Source organism: Vulpes vulpes, chromosome X (genome assembly GCF_048418805.1).
Source record: "Vulpes vulpes isolate BD-2025 chromosome X, VulVul3, whole genome shotgun sequence".
Classification (NCBI taxonomy): Eukaryota; Metazoa; Chordata; class Mammalia; order Carnivora; family Canidae; genus Vulpes; species Vulpes vulpes.
This window is the reverse complement of record NC_132796.1, coordinates 79,165,600-79,183,006: the sequence shown is the minus strand read 5'-3', so window position 1 is coordinate 79,183,006 and position 17,407 is coordinate 79,165,600. Positions and strand designations below refer to the sequence as shown.

The window sequence follows — 17,407 nt, the reverse complement described above, 5'->3', positions numbered from 1 at the left end:
GTATTGCAATGTATTTCCCCCTCAGGACTGCTTTTGCTGCATCCCAAAGATTTTGAACAGTTGTATCTTCATTCTCATTAGTTTCCATGAATCTTTTTAATTCTTCCTTAATTTCCTGGTTGACCCTTTCATCTTTTAGCAGGATGGTCCTTAATCTCCACGTGTTTGAGGTCCTTCCAAACTTCTTGTTGTGATTTAGTTCTAATTTCAAGGCATTATGGTCTGAGAATATGCAGGGGACGATCCCAATCTTTTGGTGTCGGTTCAGACCCGATTTGTGACCCAGTATGTCGTCTATTCTGGATAAAGTTCCATGTGCACTTGAGAAGAATGTGTATTCAGTTGAGTTTGGATGTAAAGTTCTGTAGATATCTGTGAAATCCATCTGGTCCAGTGTATCATTTAAAGCTCTCGTTTCTTTGGAGATGTTGTGCTTAGAAGACCTATCGAGGGTAGAAAGAGCTAGATTGCAGTCACCAAGTATAAGTGTATTATTATCTAAGTATTTCTTGAGTTTGGTTTTTAATTGGTTTAAATATTTGGCAGCTCCCACATTCGGGGCATATATATTGAGGATTGTTAAGTCCTCTTGTTGGATAGATCCTTTAAGTATGAGATAGTGTCCCTCTTCATGTCTCACTACAGTCTTCGGGGTAAATTTTAATTTATCTGATATAAGGATGGCTACCCCTGCTTTCTTTTGAGGACCATTTGAATGGTAAATGGTTCTCCAACCTTTTATTTTCAGGTTGTAGGTGTCCTTCTGTCTAAAGCGAGTCTCTTGTAGACAGCAAATAGATGGTCCTGTTTTTTCTATCCAGTCTGAAACCCTGCGCCTTTTGATGGGGTCATTAAGCCCATTCATGTTCAGAGTTACTATTGACAGATATGAGTTTAGTGTCATCATGATATCTATTCAGTCCTTGTTTTTGTGGATTACTCCACTGAACTTCTTCTTAAAGGGGAATTTTAAGAGTCCCCCTTAAAATTTCTTGCAGATCTGGTTTGGAGGTCACATATTCTTTCAGTTCCTGCCTGTCTTGGAAGCTCTTTATCTCTCCTTCCATTTTGAATGAGATCCTTGCTGGATATAGTATTCTTGGTTGCATGTTCTTCTCATTTAGGACTCTGAATATATCCTGCCAGCCCTTTCTGGCCTGCCAGGTCTCTGTGGAGAGGTCTGCTGTTACCCTAATACTCCTCCCCATAAAAGTCAGGGATTTCTTGTCTCTTGCTGCTTTAAGGATCTTCTCTTTATCTTTGGAATTTGCAAGCTTCACTATTAAATGTCGAGGTGTTGGATGGTTTTTATTGATTTTGGGGGGGGATCTCTCTATTTCCTGGATCTGCATGCCTGTTTCACTTCCCAGATTAGGAAAGTTTTCAGCTAGGTTTTGTTCTAATACATATTCTGACACTCTGTCCCTTTCGGCGCCCTCGGGAACCCCAATTAAACGTAGGTTTTTCCTCCTCAGGCTGTCGTTTATTTCCCTTAATCTGTCTTCATGGTCTTTTAATTGCCTGTCTCTTTTTTCCTCAGTTTCCCTCTTTGCCATCAACTTGTCTTCTATGTCACTCACTCGTTCTTCCACCTCATTAACCCTCCTCGTTAGGACTTCTAGTTTGGATTGCATCTCATTCAATTGATTTTTAATTTCTGCCTGATTGGATCTAAATTCTGCAGTCATGAAGTCTCTTGAGTCTTTTATGCTTTTTTCTAGAGCCACCAGTAGCTGTATAATAGTGCTTCTGAATTGGCTTTCTGACATTGAATTGTAATCCAGATTTTGTAACTCTGTGGGAGATAGGACTGTTTCTGATTCTTTCTTTTGAGGTGAGGTTTTCCTTCTAGTCATTTTGCTCAGTGAAGAGTGGCCAAAAACAAGTTTTATTGGGAAAAGGAGAAAAAGAGAGAGAGAGAAGGAAAGAAAAGAGAAAAAGAAAAAAGAAAAAAGAAAGAAAAAACGGAAAAAAGAGAAGAAAAAGAAAGAAAGGTGAAAAACAGGGGGTGGGGGAAGCATCAGAAATCAAAAAGGAAAAAAACAAAAAAACAAAAACAAAAAACCACGGGGGAGTATCTTCCGATTCTGTATACTTTAAGTCCCTTGACTTCCCCTGGAACTGGTCCGTGTCGCTGGTCTTCTGGGGGAGGGGCCTGCTGTGCTGATTTTCAGGTGTTAGCACTTGGGGGAGCTGCTCTGCCCCTGCCTGGTACAGGGCTCAGTGGGGGTTGTTTATCCCGTGAGGCCCCGGGAGGAAGCCACAGTGGCGGGGGCAGCTCTGGAAACCTGGAGTCAGCTCCCGCAGTAACTCTGGGGCTCTCCGTCTGCAGGGCCTGGGGGCTCCGGGCGCGGCTGCTGATCTGCTCAGCTCGGGGCCGGAGCGTCCTCGCTGTCCTGGGCCCTCCCGGCCTCTGCCTGTCCCAGGGGGAGGCCGGATCCTGGGCTGTGTCCCGGCGCCCTGTGCTCCGGGGCCTGCACTGTTGGATTCCCGCTCCTGCCCCGCAGCCCCCTCCGCGGAGCCTCTGCCCGAGCCCCTCCGAGCTGCTCTCCCGCAGCCGCGCAGCCCCCTCTGCACGGAGCCTCTTCCTCTGCCCGAGCCCCTCCGAGCTGTTCCTGGAGCCGCGCAGCCCCCTCTGCGCGGAGCTTCTTCCTCTGCCCGAGCCGCCGCCGCCGAGCTGCTCCCAGAGCCGCGCAGCCCCCTCCGAGCCCGAGCCCTTCCGAGCTGCTCTGGGTCCCGCCGAGCGCGCTGCAGCCCTTAGGGAGCTCGGCGCACTCTCCCCGGGGCGCAGGTGCCTGTTAGTGTCCCAGGGAGCCCGAAGGCATCCCCGCCCTCCTGGGTCCTGCTCTAACTCCCTGCGAGCCCCTTTCCGCCGGGAAGGTTGGTGCAGCTCCTGCTCCTCCGGGACGGGGCTCTCCTGTCCTGGGGACACTCGCCCCGGCCTCAGCCCGGCTCCTCGCGGGGCCCCTCCCCCTTGGAGGCCTTTTGTGTCTCTATTTCTCTTTTCCCGTCTTCCTACCTTGATAGAAGCGCGAACTCTTCTCTCTGTAGCGTTCCAGCTGGTCTCTCTTTAAATCTCAGGCCGAATTCGTAGATTTTCAGGATGATTTGAAGGTTATCTAGGTAATTTGGTGGGGGCAGATGATTTGGGGACCCTACTCTTCCGGCATCTTGACCCTCCTCCGGAGAAAGACTTTTTATTACTGAAATCTTAAAATCTTTATCAATGGCATACATGATGAAAAAGTCACTATTATAGCTACTTTAGAGAGCAGTTTGATTATTTTTAGTAGGTATTTACCTACGGAAAGGTAAGCATGTTTATACTAAAACCTGTATACAACTATTTATAGCAGCTCTATTTATAACTGCCCCAAATGAAAGCAACCCAAATATCCATCAACTAGTGAACAGAGAAACAAACTCTGATTGATCCATGCATACAATGGAATACACATTCAATATAATAGGAACAAACTATTGACATATGCAACAACAAGGATGAATCTCAAATTTGTGTTACTAAGTGAATGAAACCAGACTCAAAAGGCTATATACACAATAGCCAAACTGTGGAAGGAGCCTCTGTGTCCATCGAAAGATGAATGGATAAAGAAGATGTGGTTTATGTATACAATGGAATATTACTCAGCCATTAGAAACGACAAATACCCACCATTTGCTTCAACGTGGATGGAACTGGAGGGCATTATGCTGAGTGAAATAAGTCAATCGGAGAAGGACAAACATTATATGGTCTCATTCATTTGGGGAATATAAATAATAGTGAAAGGGAATGGAAGGGAAGGGAGAAGAAATGTGTGGGAAATATCAGGAAGGGAGACCGAACATAAAGACTCCTAACTCTGGGAAACGAACTAGGGGTGGTGGAAGGGGAGGAGGGCAGGTGTTGGAGGGGAATGGGTGACGGGCACTGAGGGGGACACTTGACGGGATGAGCACTGGGTGTTATTCTGTATGTTGGTAAATTGAACACCAATAAAAAATAAATTTATTAAAAAAAATAAAGTATGGATTTCAGTTAGCAATGTAATAGTAAAAAAAAAAACTGTCTAATTCCATTGATAAGACATTTTGGAAAAAAGAAAAACTGTAAGAACATAAGTTGAGCCAGTGGCTGAGGGAGGGAGGGAGGGTTGACAAATGGAACATTTTCTATGATTGTAGTTCCATGGCTGTATACATTTGTTAACATTCACAGAATAGTTCACCAAAAGGGTAAATTTCCCCTTATCTCAATAAATCTCCCTTTAGTAAAGTTTACACTTTAAGATATTAAATTAACCATTACAGTGAAGATGATTAACCACTTGGTGAAATTTTTAGGCCCTTTGCTTCTCTTCTTGTCCACATTTTGTGTTGGTTCCTGGTGAATTCACACTTCTACCGAAGAGTGATGGAGGCTAAAATGAGAATGGCATAAACCTTAGATCGGTTGATACGTATTAATTATGGAAAGTATAGAGGCAAATATAGGAAAACCAAAGTCTAAAATTAGATTCTGGGGGCATGCTATGGTTTTCAATGATCTATATCCCCAGGGGTTCTGAGACAGGAGAGCTCAAAGAGCTTTTGTTCATGTTAATTATATCCATTAATATCTACTGTATTGGAAATTAAAACTGAGAAATGTTAAAATCTTTATTTAATTCATTTAAAATCAACAATAATAAGCCCCATTATATGTTAACATGATACAATATATTTGTAGGGGTGCCTGGGCACCCCAGCCCAGTAAAAATCTGACTCTTGAGTTTGGCTCAGGTTATGGACTCACATATCTGCTTCTGCATTCAAACTGTTGTGATAACCCACTACATGGTAAACTTCTTACAGGATGAGTGTAAAGAAGACAAAAAAATTTAGTAATAATGCGAAAATAGTTTTTTTTTTTTAATGATAGTCACACAGAGAGAGAGAGAGAGAAGCAGAGACACAGGCAGAGGGAGAAGTAGGCTCCATGCACCGGGAGCCCGACGTGGGATTTGATCCCGGGTCTCCAGGATCGCGCCCTGGGCCAAAGGCAGTCGCCAAACCGCTGCGCCACCCAGGGATCCCGAGAAAATAGTTTTGATCTCATGAGCCCCCTGAAAAAGTATCGGAGGCACACAAGAATCCCCAGACCACATTGAGAACAGTAGTTCTATATTATTTTAGGGAAAAAGATACAGAATTTGTTAAATATCTACGACCTAGGCACTGTGCTTTATATTTTGCATACATTATTTCTTATTATCCTCATTTCATAGGTGAGAAGATGGGGTTCAGGGTCATTGAGAGGTTCAGATCACTTGGGAGGGTTAGGATCGAAACCCAGGCCTTTCTGCTTCCAAAGCAGGGGCTTTCATCATTGTATCCCAAACCCATTTTTTACTGATAATTTAAGTGTGGCCATAGAATCTGCTTCCATCCAGTGGTTGAAAGACATGGGATTTTGTATTACTGGGGCAACTGGAGATTTTATATAATTACTGTTTTATTTCATATGTTTAGATTTAATTCCTGATAAAATTGAACGGGATCAATGACTCTAAGGAAAAGCCTGCATTAATGCTAATGGGAATTGCATTCCAAACTCTCCTTTCAAAATTCTCCCTTTCCCTGTCTTTTCAAATCCAGGACACTAGTACTCTCCAACTACCTTTTCATCCCCCAGTGTCTCTTGCAGGAAGGGATCAATAAAATTAATTCTCACTTAGGTGGTAAGGACTTAAAGATACTCCTCTGAGGAGTATTTTTACTACCTGAGGGTGGAGAATGGCTTTTATTCATCTTTGTAACCCCAGCAACCTGTACACTGTCTGGAACAGTCAGCATTCAATAAATATTTGTTGCCTTTATAGATTAATGGAAAATAAAAAGCCAAAAAGGGAGTTCTTACAACCAAGGAAGAGTGGAATTTTAGTCATCCGTGGAGAAAATACATTTATTGTACCCAATAAATCACAGCACTCAGAAAACTATATATCTAACTACATGGAAAACCATTTGCTTTCACATAAATGCCCTTTGTATTCAGTTTTGATTTGGTTGTTCTAGAGACTCTGGAAGGTAATTAATTTTTTAAAATGTCAGCATCAGGGATGCCTGGGTGGCTCAGCAGTTGAGCATCTGCCTTTGGCGCAGGGAGTGATCCTGGGATCCGGGATCTAGTCCCACATCAGCCTCCCTGCGAGAGGCCTGCTTCTCCCTCTGCCTATGCCTCTGCCTCTCTCTCATGAATAAATAAATAAAATATTTTTAAAAATAAATAAGTAAAATGTTAACGTCAGCTGTTAATTACCAACATTAAAGCTAACCTTTTGTTGTTACGTTATTATTATTTCCTCACAGAGTGTCGGAGTTTTGGAGGGAGAGTATAATTCCATTTCAACTAATAGTGATGTTGTTAATTGCTTCTCTCATCAATGGTTTGTCTTTATTAGAGCTTCTGTAGTAACCAAAAGAAAGCTCCTATACTTTTCCATTTGTTGTCTTTGGGAGTTTGATCTAATCTAAGAAGGAAGAGCCTTAGTCATTGTGGAGATCAGACTCAGGGCAGGGCACATAATATGTGTGTTCTACTATAAACTAGCCTTTGCCTGATATCAATATCAGTTTTATCTCTAGCTGAATTATGTTTACATTGCATACAGCATTTTAAACCTGCAGAGGAATAATGCAAATGATAATTGTGTGCAGTAATTGAGGAAATATGTTTTTAATCTAAAATTTGAAAATAACCATGTTAAAAGTAATAGCTTCCAGCCAGAACTCATCCTAAAAATGCTGACGGAGTTTGACTGATAATTCATGCAATATTATTAAACCTTTGTGTTGTTTGCAGTTCTTCCCAACATCTTCTTTCACAATTCTAAGCCCAAAACTGAGTTGTCCATCTATGAAAAGTGATTGATAGATAAGATTATTGTTTTGCAGTGTATGTTCTCATTCATTTGGGGAATATGAATAATAGTGAAAGGGAATATAAAGGAAGGGAAAAGAAATGTTGGGAAATATCAGGAAGGGAGACGGAACATAAAGACTCCTAACTTGGGGAAACGAACTAGGGGTGGTGGAAGGGGAGGAGGGCGGGTGTTGGAGGGGAATGGGTGACGGGCACTGAGGTGGACACTTGACGGGATGAGCACTGGGTGTTTTTCTGTATGTTGGTAAATTGAACACCAATAAAAGTTAATTAAAAAAAAAAGATTATTGTTTTGTCTCTTGATGTGGCTGCTCTCTTAGAGTAATGAAAAATATTTATTTCCTATCCACCTCTAGGATAGATGACTGTTGTTATAAAATTCAAAAGACAACTTGGCCCACCCATGTGCTTGTCAATGAAGGATCAGTCTCAGAGGAATTCAGCTATTAATTATACAAGTTTCTTAGATACTTGGAATCCATTATCACTGGCAGCCTCTTTCTATGCATACTGATGTCTTATTTCCACTCTGGGCCTTGGGTCCCTTATTAAGATGGGCAAAAGTAGTCATCATGTATGTGCTAAAATTACCCTGGGCAAGGTAGATTCTAGATCTTAAGGATTATTTAAATATGATCAGGCCTTTATTTTCCATCACTGTAGTATATAATTCTGAATTACTGAGCTAAGTGGATTCAGATAAGTAATTGTAGGTTGAAGTAACAGAACGTTGTGGATCTTGCTAAGAGTGTTTCTCAAACAGCACAAATAGCTAATATTTTATGGTCACTTCTAACCACTAATTTTCTTCCTAAAAGCTCACCCTGGACTTAAGGGGTATGTGAAATGTTTGTTCTTTACTCCTTATGTTTCTTATCATGTAGAGAAATGTCTGTCACTGTGATGCACTTGGCCTCTCCGTCTTTTTTTTCAAAAAAAAAATCACATTTATTTCAATAGTTCAAAGTGCAAATACAGCAAGTCAGTTCACAATGTTTCAAGATACAGTTTTAAGTATAATGAAAACTTGATATACAAAAATGAAAGGGTAAATAGCAGAAATAAAGCTCATTTTTTTAAAAAAAATTCAAGTAACCTGAAATCCTTTAGACTAAAATATCCCATTTATGACAATTCGAAAACGCCTTAATTCATAGATACCAGTAGCACATTGCCATCCAAAAGGGCTTCTCAAAGAAGGAGAATCACCCCCAAACCAGTCAGCTCAGGACCAGAGTGGAAGTTCTTGGGGCGGGCTATTCCGGATTTGGCCGCCTCACTGTCACTGTCGATCGATACGGTTCGACCCATGATACTTGGATGTTTAGGCAAATTCTAGAAAATGTATAAAGTTCAATATGAGGCCAACACCCTGCTAAGAGATACTGAAATGGCCACTATATATTTACAAGATTTTAAAGACAATCTTAGCTTCAGGCCTTTGGTGTTACGGGGGAAAGACAGACTGATACTTTTTCCATTACTTAGAACCTTTCTGTAAGGTTAGCAACATGGCCTTTACAACCTCCTCACGAAAATCATACTTCGTTATAGATTTACTTATTTCTACACATACAGAACTTTTATGTAAAGTAGAAAAAGTTCCCGCTAGGAAGATAATTAAAGGTTGGTAATGTTCTTTGTATCACTTAGCAGCCAAGACACATGTTTATTTCTGCTCTGCAGAAGCAATGTTAGCTATTCGCTTCAATTCAGGGAGGTGTGTGCTTTCAGGATGGTGGAGATGAGATATTTATTGCATCTTTTTCTCAATCTTCTTCATCTTTTCATTATAGGCAGTAAATTGAGAGTCTGTTCCAAAAATTCTATCCCACCATGTAAATGTGGAAGCATAGTTTCCGATGAAGTTCATGTGGTGGAAATCATGATGCCGAGAACCAGCATAGAAAGAGATTAGATTTAAACGGTTCAGGGGAATGTCATAGCCACTATGGACATCAATAGTTTCTATCAAACGAATGGTCACCCATGCCCAAAGGAGAATGACATGATCACATAAAAGCATGATTCCAATGAAAAATCCAGTTCCAAGAATCAGAGTTTCCAAAGGATGTGCATATTCAGCTTCCATTCCAAATGCAGCCTGAAACTCATGATGAACTTTATGAATATATTTATATATTCTTTTGTGATGCAAGAGCCTATGCAGGAAATAGTGCCAGGTATCCTCAATCACCGCACAGCCAAAACATCTTGCTAAAAGCATATACCATCTTGGCATTCTTTCCCAATCATAAGGTATATTAAAATACTCTGTAAAATAATAAGTTCCACAGATCAAAGGAAGCTGGATACAAAAGTGATTAAAGAGAAGTACTTTAAAACATTTCCATTGGTTTTCCCATGTTTCTGGTTTATCCTTTTGAATTTTGTACTTTTTCATGAAAGGTATAAATTGAAACAAAAATCCAGGTAAACAGAACAAGAAATAAAGAACTTCGTGAACTATCAAGGATCCCCATGTTGCAATCTGGAACTTTGTATAATTATTCAACATATAGTTCCAATCATTTTTTAAAAAGATTTTATCTATTTATTCATGAGAGACACAGAGAGAGAGGCAGAGACACAGGCAGAGAGAGAAGCAGGCTCCATGCAAGAAGCCTGACATGGGACTCGATCCCAGGTCTCCAGGATCAGGCCCTGGGCTGAAGGCAGGTGCTAAACTGCTGAGCCACCTGGGCTTCCCAGTTCCAAGCATTTTAAAATGGTTATTGTAGAGGGTTCTCAGTAAAAGTGAATCTACATACTCCACAGCCAAGGATGCTGAACTAAAGATGCTGATACTTTCATTTGTTGCCATTTTTCAAATCTCTGCAGAAAGCCTTAGAATTCTGGCCGAGCGGTGGGAACGCCCTCTCTCCATCTTTTACTACTCCTTTTCATGAGAGGTGGAGTGACACAGTTAATGGGTTTGCAAACAGCTGGAGTTGATTAGACTCCTCTCTTCTTCCTGAAAATGAGCTATATCCTATTTTGTTCTTCTTTTGCTCCTATAAAAGGACTCTCCACACACCCCATGGGCAGCGGCTTGATCATATACAGCATTGCCTGCCTCTGGGAGGAGAGATCTCTGTTATTTCTGGAAATCAATTTCGGAAAATGCTCTTGACCAGTATTATTAGCCACATCTTCCAGCCTATCTCTTCTCAGTAACAAAAGCTCATTGTTTTGTCTTATTTGACAGTAGATACAGAATTCAGGCAGGGAAAGGGTGACCTTTCTAAGATGCCAACACTAATCTATCAGCATCATCTACCTAGTGAGCCATTCTCTCCAGTGCTAACTATTCTTCCATTCACTGGCCATTCATCTGTTTCATCCTTGTTCTACCTACCTTTCCACCAAACCATATTTCATCTGAAACAACTCAAGTTATCACTATGTTTACTGGTAAGTGGTGTAACCTAGGAGCTTAGCTGGAAAGAACTCAATGTCCTAGCAACTGAATAAAAAATCAATAATGAATTTCAGACAGAGTTTTCTCTGTGGCATTGTGAATTTAAAATAGTCCGGGTCTCTTTGCACAAGGGAAAATAGATAGTGAGGGAGAAGTAATTAGCTTCATAAGCACTAAAACTATTGAGATTTTAAAACAAAAAAGTTAATCTCATAACATCTACAGTTATCTCTAGTGTGAAGTAATTGGACTACGCCTCCTTAATCCAACATATTTTCTTTTAATTTTATTTCCTAAATGGAATGTTATCTCCAATGTACATAGGAATCTTATTTTACTCAAAGTAGGTTTACAAATATGAAGAGAGGTTGAGTGGAAGCACATGATATGATTTCCTTCATGACTTCCTCCTCTGTATGATGCTGGGTTCATGCCACCCTAAAGAATGCCATAATAGAGGGGTAAATTGCCCAGGCCAGTGAATATGACCTGGCCAGAGTGTCATTACCATGCCATCATGAATTTCAGGGATGGCAGAAAGTAGGTATTCTGGTACATTTTTAGATCTGAAAATTCAGATACAACCAGCATTCATTCTATTCCTACTATGTGTGTGAGTATACTAAGGACAGTGGGGAATATGAAGATGTAGCCTACCTAGGAATAGTGTATTTGCAGAGTCCTGAAATTCTTTTAACACTATCCCAGAGTTCAGAATGTGTACCAGGGATGCTGAGAATACCAGACATTTGAAACATATGCAGAGGTTCCCCAGAGCCTAAGATTTCAGCTCTGGGTCATATAACATGAGGTATACACCCTTTGAGGATTGGTTTTTGAACATGAAACCTTAGAGTTGGAAGAACCTTAGAGATTAGCTAGACTAGCTTCCAACTCCAGGTGGAAATCTCAAATACAATGCCCCTTACAGATAGTCATGTAGTCTCAACTTCAAGATCCCCACTATCCTCAATAATTCCTAGCTCAACAAGACAACTTCTTATGTGCTTCTAAAACTGTTGTATAAAATTACATGTCACTTGTATATTTATGTATGTAATTTAAATATTTGTTGTAAAAAACTTTTTTTTTTCTACAAAATACTGAACAGAAGCTCTTATTACCAGGGCAACAAAAAAATGTGGTACATTATGGTTGTTGAACAAGTTGGCTCCCAATGGTGTCTCTAAAAGAAGAGGATCCATGTAGAGTCTCAGCCCAAAATGAAAGGAGATAATCCTTTGGATTTCTCTAGTAACTTGCAGGGAGTGTACTTCTCTCTAAAGTTAAGCACTGGCCGTACTACCAAAAGCCATCTAGCTGCCATGCTTGTGGAGTAGGCAAAGTCTACAGACCACCCCCCTGGAGTTCATATTATCAGGGACGGTGAAAAGCATCCACAACAATTGAGGTAGTAGTAATAAGAGAAAACAAAGTAGTTTTAGATTTTAGCAACATAGAACTCAAAGCTTAGGCAAGATTGCCAGCCTTTCTAATTTTAACAACTATCAATTTGTATCCACAGCCCCTAAAACCAACGGCCTGCTCATATTTGAATTTGAGTTGAATGTGTTACATATGGGGAAAAGAAGAAGAAATAACACCACGAAATAACTCAAATATGACCAGCCTTAATCTGGGCTATGCCATAGAGCCTGCAGAGACTTATCAAAGCTGTTGATTATTACCCATTCCTATTGATACTTTGACAGCATCAGAAAATCAAGGAGATATCGTTAATGATTGTGGAATTCAAGGTAGTGAATTGAAGGGCCTGGGAACCTAAGAACACAGGTTCATTTTTGTTTTTCTATTTCTTCTTTTCAAAGGTTGGGCCTTTGGAAGAAGTGTAAACAGGTTCTGAAAGGCAGCTGCCTGGTGATGCAGATTATGTCAAATAACAGAAAAATGCCCAGATATGCTTCTGAGTCTAGTTATAATGAAGGATAACAAGACAAGAAAGGGAAAACAAAGTTTAGGAGCTTTCTAGTAATTAAGACAAGAAAGCTAATGCCCAGACACGGTATGTGTAATAAACTGAAATTTTTATTAGAACGAATGACACTAAACAGAAGCTTATTAGTACCATTGAGATTTGAGGGAATAGAACTTCTGGCTAGAAATTGGAGGGGAGGGTAACAGGAAGGCCTCCTCCTTGGAGCAGAGTTACATCAAAACCATAACACACCTGTCTGAACATTTGTGAATCATGCTGTCAAAAGGGAGAGCTTGCTGGCACTCTCTGGTCAGTTCCACCAATTATTTTTCCCACTCATTCTGTTTTTTCTTTAAGTTTTTATTTTAATTCCAGTTAGTTAACATTCCGCCAGTGTTTCTTAAAATACTTGTGTTTGAGGAGAGCCATCGAGATGAAGAGACTCTGTTGAATAGCAGTGGTGAGAGTAGACATCCCTGTCGTGTTCCTGATCTTAGGGGAAAGACTCCCAGTGTTTCCCCATGGAGAATGATATTTGCTGTGGGTTTTTCATAGATGGCTTTTAAGATTCTGAGGAATGTTCCCTCTATCCCTACACTTTGAAGAGTTTTGATCAGGAATGGATGCTGTATTTTGTCAAATGCTTTCTCTGCATCTATTGAGAGGATCATATGGTTCTTGATTTTTCTCTTGTTGATATGCTCTATCAAGTTGATTGCTTTATGAGCATTGAACCAGCCTTGCATCCCGGGGATAAATCCCACTTGGTCATGGTGAATAATCTTCTTAATGTACTATGGATCCTATTGGCTAGTATCCTGTTGAGAAGTTTTGCATCTGTGTTCATCGGGGATATTGGTCTGTAATTCTCCTTTTTGGTGGGGTCTTTGTCTGGTTTTGGAATTAAGGTGATGCTGGCCTCATAGAATGAGTTTGGAAGTACTCCATCCCTTTCTATCTTTCCAAACAGCTTTAGTAGAATACGTATGGTTTCTTCTTTAAACGTTTGATAGAATTCCCCAGGAAAGCCATCAGGCTTTTGTGTCTTGGGAGGTTTTTGATGACTGCTTCAATTTCCTCCCTGGTTATGGCCTGTTCAGGTTTTCTATTTCTTCCTGTTCCAGTTTTGGTAGTTTGTGGTTTTCCAGAAATGCATCCATTTGTTCCAGATTGCCTAATTTATTGGCATATAGCTGCTCATAATATGTTTTTAAAATAATTTATATTTCCTTGGTATTGGTGGTGATCTTTCCTTTTTCATTCATGATTTTATTAATTTGAGTCTTCTCTCTCTTCTTTTTAATAAGGCTGGCTAATGGTTTATCTATCTTATTAATTCTTTCAAAGAACCAACTCTTGGTTTTGTTGATCTGTTCCACAGTTTTTCTGGTCTCTATTTCTTTGAGTTCTGCTCAAATCTTTATTAACTCTTTTCTGCTGCTATTCTTCTTATAGTGCTATAAGTCCTAGCCTCAGCAATCAGGCAACAAAAAGAAATAAAAGGCATTCAAATTGGCAAAGAAGAAGTCAAACTCTCCCTTTTTGCAGATGACATGATACTGTACTTAGAAAACCCAAAAGACTCCACCTCAAGATTGTTAGAACTCATACAGAAATTCGGCAGTGTGGCAGGATACAAAATCAATGCCCAGAAATCAGTGACATTTCAATACACTAACAATGAAACTGAAGAAAGAGAAATTAAGGAATCAATCCCATTTACGATTGCACCAGAAAGCATAAGATACCTAGGAATAAACCTAATCAAAGAGGTAAAGGATCTATACCCTAAGAGCTACAGAACACTTCTGAAAGAAATTGAGGAAGACACAAAGAGATGGAAAAATATTCCATGCTCATGGATTGGAAGAATTAATATTGTGAAAATGTCAATGTTACCCAGGGCAATGTACACATTTAATGCAATCCCTGTCAAAATACCATGGGCTTTCTTCAGAGAGTTGGAACAAATCATCTTAAGATTTGTGTGGAATCAGAAAAGACCCCGCAAAGCCAGGGGAGTATTAAAAAAGAAAACCATAGCTGAGAGCATCACAATGCCAGATTTCAGGTTGTACTACAAAGTTGTTATCATCAAGACAGTGTGGCACTGGCACAAAAACAGACACATAGATCAATGGAACAGAATAGAAAACCCAGAAATGGGCCCTCAACTTTATGGTCAACTAATATTCGACAAAGCAGGAAAGACTATCCCCTGGAAAAAAGACAGTCTCTTCAATAAATGGTGCTGGGAAAATTGCACATCCACATGCAGAAGAATGAAACTAGACCATTCTCTTACACCATACACAACAATAAACTAAAAATGGATGAAAGATCTAAATGTGAGACAAGAGGAGAACACAGGCAACACCCTTTTTGAACTTGGCCATAGCAACTGCTTGCAAGATACATCTATGAAGGCAAGGGAAATTAAAGCAAAAATGAATTGTTGGGAATTTATCAAGATAAAAAGCTTCTGAACAGCAAAAGAAACAGTCAACAAAACTAAAAGACGACCTACAGAATGGGAGAAGATATTTGCAAATGACCTATCAGATAAAGGGCTAGTATCCAAGATCTATAAAGAACTTATTAAACTCAACAGCAAAGAAACAAACAATCCAGTCATGAAATGGGCAAAAGACATGAACAGAATTTCACCAAAGACATACACATGGCCAACAATCACATGAGAAAATGCTCCGCATCACTTGCCATCAGGGAAATACAAATCAAAACCACAATGAGATACCACCTCACACCAGTGAGTATGGTGAAATTTAACAAGACAGAAACAACAAATGTTGGAGAGGATGTGGAGAAAAGGGAAGCCTCTTGCACTGTTGGTGGGAATGTGAACTGGTACAGCCACTCTGGAAAACTGTGTGGAGATTTCTCAAAAAGTTAAAAATACAACTGCCCTACGACCCAGCAATTGCACTGCTGGAGATTTACCCCAAAGATACAGATGCAGTGAAAGACGGAGACACCTACACTCCAATATACATCAACTGTATACACACTACACTCCATTATAGCAGCAATGTCCACCCTAGCCAAACTGTGGAAGGAGCTTCAGTGTCCATCGAAAGATGAATGGATAAAGATGTGGTCTATGTATACAATGGAATATTACTCAGCAATTAGAAATGACAATTACCCACCATTTGCTTCAACATGGATGGAATTGGAAGGTATTATGCTGAGTAAAATAAGTCAGTTGGAGAAGGACAAATATTATATGGTCTCATTCTTTTGGGGAAAATAAAAAATAGTGAAAGGGAATAAAGGGGAAAGGAGAGAAAATGAGTGAAAATAACAGTGAGGATGACAGAACATGAGAGACTCCTAACTCTGGGAAATGAACATGGGGTAATGGAAAGGGAGGTGGGTGGGGGGTTGGGGTGACTGGGTGATAGGCACTGAGAGGGGTACTTGATGGAATGAACACTGGGTGATATGCTATATGTTGGCACATTGAACTCCAGTAAAAAAAAAAAAAAAAAGATGAATAGACTCAGGTTAATGTCTTATGAAGATCAGAGGAAGGAACTAGAAATGTGGGAATAACAAGAGGACAGCAGGCTTTGGACTTGGAAGTTGAATCCCAGGTCTACCATTACTGGCTCCGTGTCTTGGGCACTGGGCCTCACTCATTCAAATCAATAAATCCTTATTAAACTCCTGCCATGTGTCAAGCAGTGGGTTAAGCGTTAAGTCTTTGACAGTGACATTTTTCCCCCACAGGCGCCTAGGAGGTTCCCATCTGCACCGATCTACACCGGGGATGCGGGGGCGCACATGCACCGCCCGACAGCAGCCCCGCAGCAGCCCCTCCCCAGGAGGCCGCGAGGATGGTGGGTTGGGGCGGCGGCCCCGTGACAGTGACATTAACAAGCCTAGCCCTGCCATATGGAGTTCTCGTTTCTTTACTGGTAAAATGGGTTAACAATAGCACCTACCTGATAAAATCGCTTTGGGGATGAAATGGGATGGTGCACAGTGCACTTGGGGAGTTTGGCTCAGCATACAGCGGTGGGGTTTTGTAGGCATGCAACAAATGGCAACTCTGTGTACACATAAAGATGCTGGACTGTTTTACTTCTCTTTGAGTGTTCGACTGAGTATCCTGTAGAAGATGGTATGAGCTTTTCTGTATGTTAGAAGTAGGAGGTAATGGGTAGAAGCCTTGCAAAGGGGTGATTCACTGCTTGGCGTTGGAAGATGTTTCTAATACAACTGACCAAAGATGGAATGATTTGCCGCAGCAGCTTCAGAGCTCTCCAGGGTGGGAAGGAATAAAGCAGAGTACATAACATCCCCGCAAAATGTTCCCTATCTTAATTCTTCAATTTGTGGTCTGAATGTTTTGTTCAGGTTCCTTTGCTTGTGCAAACTGTGTAGGGCAATCAGATGCAGACCAGGCAGTGGATTTCTTTGCTGGTTTTTCCACTCCAGATATCGCATTCTGAAATTGGGTTTTTAGCTGGAATACAGGGCCAGGGATAGGATGAGACAAGGGAGGCAGTCAGGGTGCAAAATTTAAGGAGGTGCTCATTCTCAGGGTCATGGGAGTGCATGGGTGGCAGTTGCATGACCCCAAGATTAAGCACCGTCTTAAAATTTTGGCATTCCTTTTGTCTTGCCCTACTCCTGGCCCTGTAGAGATACTAATACAGTTAAGAGTGGGTTTGGATTTGCTCTGAGAGATCTTTCAAACAGCAGTGACACCAACCTTCTCAAGTCTAGGCACCTTGCCTTTCCAGTTCCAGTCCTCCCAGAAGCTGCCTTTACCAGGGGATTGATGAGCTAGGGGCACCCCCTCATTCCTGGGTGATTCTGGCTTGCTCATCCACTGCTCAGGTGCCAGTGCTGACAGGACATGGAGTATTCTGCACCTGGTGAAAACTGCCGGTACTTTGAAAGTCTCTAGGGGAACACTCCCTGAAATAAATAACTTTTAAAAAGACATGTTTATGGCTTTTCTCTCACCCCATAAGTATGTGCCCATTTGTCTCTGTCACCAGAGATGCTACTAATCTCGGGTTTCACAGTTTTCATGTCCTCATCCATCTTTAAGAATTTCTCCTTCCCCACCCCTTTCACTGAAACTGCA

At 40.8% G+C, this 17,407-nt stretch overlaps 1 pseudogene; it reads right to left on the bottom strand.

The window, feature by feature from the left end:
* Nucleotides 1–4,955: 4,955 nt before the first annotated feature.
* On the bottom strand, nt 4,956–9,454 carry LOC140596260 (methylsterol monooxygenase 1 pseudogene; annotated as a pseudogene).
* Between the last annotated feature and the right edge of the window lie 7,953 nt (nt 9,455–17,407).